We start from the raw sequence: 9,579 nt of genomic DNA, 5'->3' as shown, positions 1-9,579 counted from the left end.
TTACCGTCTCGCAAATCGGAGGGGTTTAACTTAGAGCCAGCGAAATAATCAGGGTCCGTCGAAGAGATTAGAAACGGCAGCACAAGCTGTACTGCAAACTGACGGTCCAGCTGGCAGGTTCTGACCAGCATCTCCGAGACACACACGCGTGAAAAAAGCAAACGAAAGTAGCAGAAACCGAGTAGGTAACTTTGAGCAGAGTAAATGAGAAGCGACTATTTGCAGACTGCGGAATCCGTTCTGGAATCCTGGCTTCTGCCAGGGGCTGCCCGACTGCAAACCGCCACAAGAGCAAACCATCCTCAGGTCGTCAGTTATTCTGGCATTTAGGGAGACCTTGCAGTTAAGAGTACAGAACTGAGAACCTCTCCTTCATTCTCATCCACTTCCCGCACCAGATGTAATCAGACTTAGCACTTTTCATCTTCAAAGCACTTTGCAAACATTAACTCATTAATCCTTATGCCCCCTGTGAAGCAGTTAAGTATTATCTCTGTTTTACAGACCTCTTTATCTACAAATCTGCTCATTAATTTTTAGTGTGCTTATCGCTTTAAACGGAGATACCAGAGCAATAGAGAAATCGCAGCACAAAGTACTTCTGAGCCTCATTTTCAAACCTGCTGAGAACCTGGATACACTAGAGGAGCTCAGGATTCTGAAACCAGGCCCTGACGGGATGGAAATTATCGCTAATGCTCAAATTAGATCATTTTCCTGAAGCTGGTTCTGCCCGACTCCCGCAAGATCTCCTCACTGAACTGAAACACCCGGCTGGTGAAGTGGTGAGTGCCACGGACGTCGACCAGGACGCTTCCCGTTTTGGCAGAGTCTGTACACGCTTACAACCTCATTGGCTTTGAGTGAGATGGGGTGGAAAAGCAGGCCCAGTCTCTAGAGCTAGTAAATAATTCATGCTTTGTAACAATAATTCTCTGTCTTCCAAGGGAGCGATGCAGAAGCGATACAATTCAAGAAACAGAACGTGCTCTAATCAGATAACGTTAATACCTATCTGGAAGGCAAATACAAACATTTTTGTGTTTACACCACAGGGAAGTTTCTTCCCTGTTAGTCACCAGCTACTGTTAACTCACAGGAGGGTGGCGAGGCAAACAGTTTTCCTTGAACTCCATCCAGCGCTGCCAGGGAGCCTGCTGTCTGGCTCGCTGCTCTTCTCCCAAAGGCCTTCTCTCGACAGTTGGTTTTGGAATCACAGCAGAAACAATTGTGCCTTCTGTCCATGATGTTACAGAGCAGAGTGAATTGATGCACACACTGAAATGAGATGTCATATTGTGAGAACAAATGAAGGGCATGACAGAAAGCTCCTTTTTTTATGGCAGTCATTTGCCCAGCTTTGTGGAACTGGACTACGGAGGGATTTATTTTTTGTTATAGGTCAAATTATCTGATATGAGCGGGTGCCAGTAAAAACTGGGATTTCCTGCTACCTAACTTCCCTCTGCTCTATTTAATTTTGCTTCGGGTGCACCTTCTAAACTTATCATTTATTCCCCAGCAGAAGCCAGCGATCCAGCAGCACGCTGGGTCTCGAGGGCATCTTACCGGCTCTTCTAGATCAGTGAGCATCCCAGCAGTCGGGATGGGGCAGGAGGAAGATGAGGATCGTGACACGTACATCTGAAACTGCCAGCGAAGCCTTTCCCAGCCACCAGAGACGTTTTCAGCACCCGCTGATTTCGCAAGAGGAAACTCCACCTCGAGGTAGCGCTGAGGGCACAGCATCAGGAATTTGTCCTTAAGAGGCCAGAAGTTGAATGTTATAACCACCAGGCAGACTGATGAATGCAAAAGAGCAATACCTATTGTAGTCACAAGCCTGGAGCAGCTATGCTGGCAAAAAGATTAATTACTCCTGGGTGTGAGCTGGAGCCGCACACCCAGCAGTCCTGAGGTTTTGGTTACTCCCTCACAAAGTGGGAAATGCTGCTCTCTCCCTGATTGCGCTGAGGCAAGGATTCAGTTTCCCTTTTCCTAGTATTTTACCTCTGTTCTACCCACGCTGGAACGGTCGTAAGCTTCAGTCACAGCTGAATACAAACACCACATGTGTGATGTGAGAATAAAAAGCATTCTCTGTGGTTCTGATGGAGTCCCTGCACAGTAAAAGCTTCACCTGTCTGTTACCTGAACATCAGCCTGTCCAAGGGGGTCTGAGGTCAGTCCCTGGGACAGGGATGATGTTCTGGGCTCCATTAACCACGATACGCTGCCTTGTACCTGCAAGCCCCCAGATGAAATTAGAGCTTAATTAGAAATTAGACCACCTTTTGGCCCTGGTGTTTTGTCCAAAGGTGCTAAATTGGTCTGATTACTATACCCTTGCTACCATCGCCATTATCTGCGAGGAATATGTATTTTTAAACACTGAGTTAAGTATTGAGCTGGCAGCACTATTTCTGCCTCAGCTCTTGTGTGCTGTCCTTCCAGACAGCCAGGGTGCCTCCAGCAACTGCAGCGGAGCCGTTGGGATTACAGGGTGTTCCCAGCATGGAGCTCTGCAGACGCTGGCTGGGCCGCCTTGGTGGCTTGGTAAGTATGTCAGAAAAGGCTGGTCTCAGCAGGGCTGCTGGAAACATCTGGCTTTAATTCTTCTTTAAAGCCATGACATTCATTTGGACACCAAACTATGTTCCTTTCATCTATCTGGAGGACTAACCCTGTGGCAGAGCAGCCAACTTTCTGCCTGCCATCACCCTGCGTTATCCCGCAGGAAGAAAGAGGTCACAGAAGAGCCAGGGCCGTGCTCTTCGCAGGAGGAGAGATCTTGGGAGACGGCGGCAGCTCACAACTGACACTTTCCTGCTCTTCTCCCTCCCTGGAGCTCTTTTCAAGTTGTTTCAAGGCATACATTTCCCTGTCAACATGTCTCAAAGGGGCTCAGAGTCCAGCTTAGACCTGATCTCCCCCTTAATTCACTGGGCTGAGAATCCAAGCACTTGAGGAATAGACAGAGTCCTGAGTCGGAAAGAGAGTGCCTTTGTGCTGGAGGGAGCAGCTGTGCCTATTTAGAAATCCCTTAGCTGAGGATGCTGAAGACTTTGTGGATGGGCTGCACCCTGGGAAGAAGCCTGGGAGGATCAGGAATGTAAGCAGAAGCAGAGAAGTTTCCTCAACAACTCTTGACCAATAATTCTGGTATCAATAAATGATGACCCTAGCAAGGAGACGATGTTTTGAAGTCTGAATGTGTTATTGTGCAGCAGAAGGGGCCTAAAGGAAGAATGCTGGATGTTGGCAACATCAGCTGCACCATCACATGATCCCATGATGCCTGTAACCACAGCAAAGTTTTATCCAGAGCCAGTGAGACTCTTGGCTCTGTTTCTCGGTCTGAGCTCAGCAGAGATTGTGCAGTTGCATTTTCACAAACTTCCATTGATGCTGAAGTAAACGATTTGCTTTCCAGGCAAAATTAAGTCCCACCAGCATGGGATAGGTGCCTTGGGCAGCCTCTGAGCTGATGAGCAGCAATTGCTCGGTCTTACTCCAACACACTTCAGCGCAAGGCAAACAGCACAGCGCTCCAAGAGACAGCCAGGCAACAGCGCTGAACAATCAATTTCCCATGTCAGACTCTGGCTACGCCCAAAGATTTGGCAGTGCTGGAGCATATGTACTGTGGCAGTAACATTAAATAAAACAGCTCTTCTCATCTGCTTACCCTCCTTCCCTGCTACCGGGCCACTCTCTTGAAACTGCCACAGTTAAAAGGATTTACCTTTTTATTTAAAGTGCCCACATAAAAGCAATCCACATGGGGAACAGCAAGAGAAGAATAAGCTGTCCTGTGAATTCACAGCCCGTTGCCCAGCGCTGCCTGGAAGGAGCATGGCCTTGCTGTGTGGCATAGTGTGGGCTTGCTAACAGCTGAAGGAAATTCTTCTGCAGGTCCAGGGGGTCTTCTGGCACACAAGAGTTTCCCTTCTTGGTGTGGCAAGGTTACTTGTAGGCCAGCCAGGAAACCCAGCTGGGTATCAAGTTCTGAGGAGCTGATCTCCAGTGATGTAGTGCAAGATAGCTGATGTATCCCTCTGCCTTCTGCTTATTGTTTCATCCAGGACTAAGGCTTCCTGGCAGAGAGGAGGAGCAAGTGAATCATGCAGGAGAGAGCTGGAGCAGGAAATACAGCTGCCAGGCTGACTCAGCGTGGCTTCCCGCTTGAACCTTGAACAGATGGGAGCTGTGAAGGATGTTAATGTTTAACTCCACCAAAAATCCCCGATTTAGCAAAAGGCATCTGAGACTCATCGGCTTCTGGCAGAAGATATTTTGCTTCACCAGGAGCTGTGCTGGTGACAGAACCTCAGTGGTCAGGTCATCGATTGTGCCTTTCAAAAGGCAATTAAGTCCAAAGGGCCTCACAACATCTGATAAACTCCAGGAAAGAGATGGATAAAACCAATGGCAGTAACCAGTTCTTCTCCCCAGCCCTGCACTTTGCTGAGAACACCAGCTCAGGAGGATAGATTGATGCGCTAAGTAAGGAAAAGCTGATTAGTTCTTTGGGAAATATTATTATTGATGATCTCCACAGGAGCACTGCAGAGCCACCTGCAACTTGGCCTTTTCGCTCTCCTCTCTTTCTCCATCTCTCATTCTTCTTCCCAAGGGCATTTAAATCTTTACAGGACTGTCTCGATAAGAAAGAGCGTATAACGCCTAAAAGGCAGGGCTAGGACCCGAAACTTTAATCCCAGCTCTGGTACTGGTTGCTCAATAGCCATTTCAGATTCTTCTTCCTCACTTCAGCTGTCATAAAGTGGGAATGGTGCTTCCTGAACTTCTGTTAATGCGAGAGTCACCTAATGAGTGCTAATTAGGAAGATCCACAAACAAATCACTAGATTAGTGGTTATGAAATACTCACTTGTTAGAGGACTGCTTAGTGGAGCCTCTCAGATGGGAATCCAGGTTTCCATGCTCCAAAGGCTAGACTCAAACTGCTGATGCCAAGAACAGCCACGAGCTGCCAGGAAAAGGCTCTACAAGAATTGTTCAGCAGTTCTGGCTTTGTCCCATGGAGAACATACATCCTGCAGGGAATCCATTCATCCCTTCTATTTGTTGCCTTTGCAATAACCTGAAATGTGTACAAAAGGGAAGAAATCCATAACTGTGTTCATCAGGTAGATCCAATATCTTTCTCAGTCCCTTAGAGGGCTGAATGAAAATGAGTTCTGTAATTTCAGAAAAAGAAGAAACTGTGAGTATCCGAGAATGAAAGAGCTCACTCACAGTAAGCAACCATGTGGTTAAAGTCACCTGCAGACAAAAAGAGGCTTGCAGCACACTGGGGGAGAGATCAGGCTGATCTGCCAGTACTGCTGGGAAATGGTGCTGCTGTACTGGAGGGAGGTTGGGATTCTTTGATCATGAAGTAACAGCAGCTTATGCTTTGTAAGCCTCCAACGTGTAGCGCTATAATAAACCATCTGCGCTGAGACCTGAATTGTACAATATAGTCATCAGTGAGCTGGAAAAAGAGGTAAGCAACGGAAGTGACAGAGTTTACCAATGATACAAAATTATTCAGGACATCCAAACTAAGTGGAAAGAGCTAGAGAAGGATCTCACGACACCAAGTATGCAGGCATTCAAACTCCTGGCAAAACAAAATGCTAACAAATACGAAGATGCAGGGACAAAGCAAGCCCAACTACAATTAGACAACCATGGGGTCTGAGTTAGCTATTCCCACTCAGGAAAGAGCTCAGGGAATAGTTAGGGGGTATTCAACTCTGCACTCACTGATGGTTAGAAAACAAGAAATATTTTTTAAAAGGAACACAACATTGAAAAAAACCTGCACTGAAAAACCTATGCTGATCTTGTAGGATACCACCTCACATTTTTATTGTACTTCACTTGCAGAGTTAAGGTTTGTTTTTCTTGGTCGAGGTGATACACATGCCATTGGAAGAAGCAATCCTGGAGTCCTGAACTGTCTGCCTCCCTGACAGCTTAGAAAGTGCTCCAGGACCTGACACTTGTACAGTAGCTTAAATTTTAGAGACACTAGGTCATAGCGTCTCACTTTCTGGACTAGCAGCTTTCCATAGGGCTTAAAGCTTCTGCTTTTCAGCCCTAAAGTCACCACATCTAATACAGACACGTGATGCCTCCTTAGTAAAGTCATGCCACGGTACTTTAATGATTTTTGTATTTTTCTATTGCCTTGGCTTTATTAAAAACAGAAAGGGAATGTAAGGACTGACAGAGTATGTTTGGAAATGGAAGTAAAATTCCAGTTTAATCAGTGATTAAACAAACCAGTGGTGCTGTTGGGTGGGGTCACACAAAGTTCACTGGTTGGGTGGAGATCTCAAAACCAAAAAAAAAAAGCCACGTGGGTGTATGAGCATTGTCCATACCACTGGGTATTTCTTCAGTGGCTGCCTTACCCTATCTGCTAGTGCCGGGCCTCTTCTGTAGGAAGTTTGGCAGCTCTAACAATCAGAGAATCACTTAGAGAATGCAGACTCCCTCAGGAAGCACTGCTATGCCAAAAGTGAGACACTTAGATGAAATATCAAAAAGGGAGGACTGAGAAGACTGAAAATATTTCCTTGGATTCTTCTCTCTGGTATAAATCTACTAGCAGAGTTGCATTATATTGCTGTAAAAGTAACACGAGGAAAGATGCCGCCCCTTGAAAGAAACAAGCACCATAAACGTGTTAATAATTACACCTGAGATTATTTTCCCGGAACAGGTTGTTCGTATCTTATTGACTTGTCACCCTTTATACCTGCAATACACAACAACCTCTTACCAATCCACCAGAAAACACATTATAAATCAGTGCTGAGCTCAAGAGCTGTCAGCTGCAACTCAGGAAAGAGACTGCAGCATTGTCATTGACAGTTCTCTGAAGCCACCAGTTCAGGGTGCAACGGCTGCCAAAAAAAGCCAGCTGAACGTTGGCTGCTTTCAGGAAGGATATGGACGTGAGGCTAAAGCTCTCAGTTCGCATTTATAGAAATCCTTCGTGCACTCGCATCTAGAGTGCGGTTCTGGCCTCAACTGCTCAAGAAGAAGGTGATAGAGTTACAGAGGGTCGAGAGGAGGGGAGGGATGAGCTGCCTTAATAAGGAGCAACCCAGAAGGCTGGCACACTTCAATTTAGAGAGAAGGCGGCTGAGAGGGGTCTTATTGAAGTTTACCAAGTCATGAAGGTGGTAGAACAAGTGAGTGCAGACCTGATATTCATGGCATCCTGCTACAGAAGAACAAGGAGGCATACTTTGAAACTACAAGCTTAGTTTAAAACAGAAGGAAGTATTTTTTGACACAAGTCTGGAACCTGGTGTCGCAGAAGACTGTGGAGACACTATCAACAAGTTTAAAAGGGATTACATAAATTCACAAGCAACGTGTCCATAAACGGCCGCTAAAAGGGCAAGGACGCACCCTTTAACGTCTCTACTATATACAGGATGCTGAAGAAGGAAATGAACAGCAGCAAGTACCCTGGCTCACGTGCTTGCCCAAACAGTATCTCCTGTTGCCACCACTGGAGATGGGCTACTGGGCTAGAAGCATCATTGGTCTGACCCAAGAGGATGTTTTTAACATTCTAAATTAAATCTTGAAAACCTTACGCACAACTAATTAAGGTAACGCGGTATCTTCTAACTGCTACTCACATCTGCCTCTCAGCTTATCCTTGCCGCTGTGCACGATGCCTCACGTTACAGCGCGGCCTCATCCAGACACTGACCCTACAGGCAGATGAAACCAGCACAGCCAGACGCTGCTGGGGAGAGGAAGCTGCACATGTGGCATAAGCACAGAGGCTGAGGCTTTAGACTATCTCTGATGCACAGTTTGACTTTTTTTTCCTAAGTTATTACTCATCACTGATTTTGATTAGCAATCTGTGAGCTGCTGTAATGTACGTAAGTCATGAGATGCATCATTTTATCCTTGACACCTGGATAATTAAACTTCCCAAAGAACTACTCCATCATATGTACGTAACTCTTAAAACAATCACTTCTGTAAGTATGCATTCATAGAGAAAGATGATATCGTCTCACTTCAAAAATCTTTGTTACGTCCATTGAAATAATATTTTCTGTATAAGCCTTAGTCAAAACAAATCTCTACAGCGTTTCTACAGGCAGGGCTGGACATCAGTAAAGCGGGAATGGCTTGCTAAAAGGGTCTAAACATTGGCATTTGGCATCATTTGAGATGCCCCACAGTGCTCCAATCACCAGAAGTAGGGGCGAAGCCAGCCCAGAGAGCTGCAAGCCCATAGCGGTCCTGTGCTGTACCGGCTGGCCCTGTGGCGATGTCTCAGGCAGCTGAGGGTGTCTGGAATGGCAGCACATACCTCTGCTTAGGCAACTGAACCAAACCTGAAATGTCCTGCTCACATAACCTAGATATCATGCAATTTCCTGTACAAGTCATGCATTTAATAACAGCACATAGAAGTTCATCTGACATGCTCTAATAACAGTGTCACATCTGCTCCACCTGGCCATACCTCCAACCCTCCAGTACACAGATTGCTATGCTGTTTGTTTAAGCTATGAAGCCTGTAATTTATGAAGTGTATGTATTTTCTGGGCCATTCATTCATGCTTTTTACTGGAATGACTAAATTTCACATGTCAATGCTGAGATTACCCCAGAAGTAATACCAGCATATTAATTTTAACTAGTCACTTCCTGTCTTAATGGTCAGGGGATCTGGTGGGGGCTCACGAGCTGCTCCACAAACGCAGAAGGCAGCTGGGAACTTGGGACAGCTCAAAGTAGACGCACGCTGTGGGTATGATAAAGGCCATGTTAAACTCAGCCTGATTAACTGCAGCAGCGAGGAGACTGAGCTATAGCACTGATTACATGCAATTATTTAAACTCAGGAATTCAGTACTTCACACACTATGAAGAATAACATGGAAAGAAAAAGAAACAAACACCTAAAGCTATTCCTGAAAGTACATTGTTCAGATAAACATCTTGAGGAGCCGCTATGCTGGCTGGAGAGCGAGCACTCGTGTCATACTAATGAAGATACACAAACTTTCCAGTATCTCAGGAATGCAGGTTATCTAGTTTGGCTGCTGAAAACCCTTTTTCTTGTTTTCAAACAAACCCAGCTTGCAGGGGACCCCGATGCCTCACACGGCCCCTCCTTCCCCTCAGCACGCAGCCCTTTCTTACAGCCTAGCGCCTTTCAGACACCAGCGGATCAGGGAGGACGGGGTGGTTTCTGGGAGAGGTGACAGGCTGTGGCTCCGAGGCCCTTCGTTCTGCTGTCGCCTTGCCAGACTCAGGAGGAGCCCGCGGGCCCCCACAGCCCCAACCCACCCTTGCGGTGCTTGGGGCTGTACATACCAACCGCCAGGACACGGCTGCACGGAGAGCAGCCCAAAGGGGGGATCGGGAGACACAGACAACCCCCGTTCCCTCACCACAAGGAGCCCATCGAGCAGCCGCCCGCACCCGCCCGCACCCGCCGCCCTCGGCAAAAGGCGGGGGGTGCGCGGTGCGCACGCGCGCAGGGAAGACCCCCCCCCCCGAGTCTGGCCGGGGTGG

General features: G+C 46.9%; 1 long non-coding RNA gene across 1 annotated transcript; it reads right to left on the bottom strand.

The window, feature by feature from the left end:
* Positions 1 to 961: 961 nt before the first annotated feature.
* LOC129198035 (uncharacterized) lies at positions 962 to 9,491 on the bottom strand. Its single transcript, XR_008574421.1, has 4 exons — positions 9,379 to 9,491; positions 4,895 to 5,107; positions 1,570 to 1,761; positions 962 to 1,278 (listed from the first exon to the last, which is right to left on the bottom strand). It is a non-coding gene; the product is annotated as an uncharacterized LOC129198035 (long non-coding RNA).
* Positions 9,492 to 9,579: the final 88 nt, after the last annotated feature.

The sequence above is a fragment of the Grus americana genome, chromosome 31 (assembly GCF_028858705.1).
Source record: "Grus americana isolate bGruAme1 chromosome 31, bGruAme1.mat, whole genome shotgun sequence".
Taxonomy (NCBI): domain Eukaryota; kingdom Metazoa; phylum Chordata; class Aves; order Gruiformes; family Gruidae; genus Grus; species Grus americana.
The sequence above is the reverse complement of the archived record's forward strand: the minus strand, read 5'-3'. Positions and strand labels throughout refer to the sequence as shown.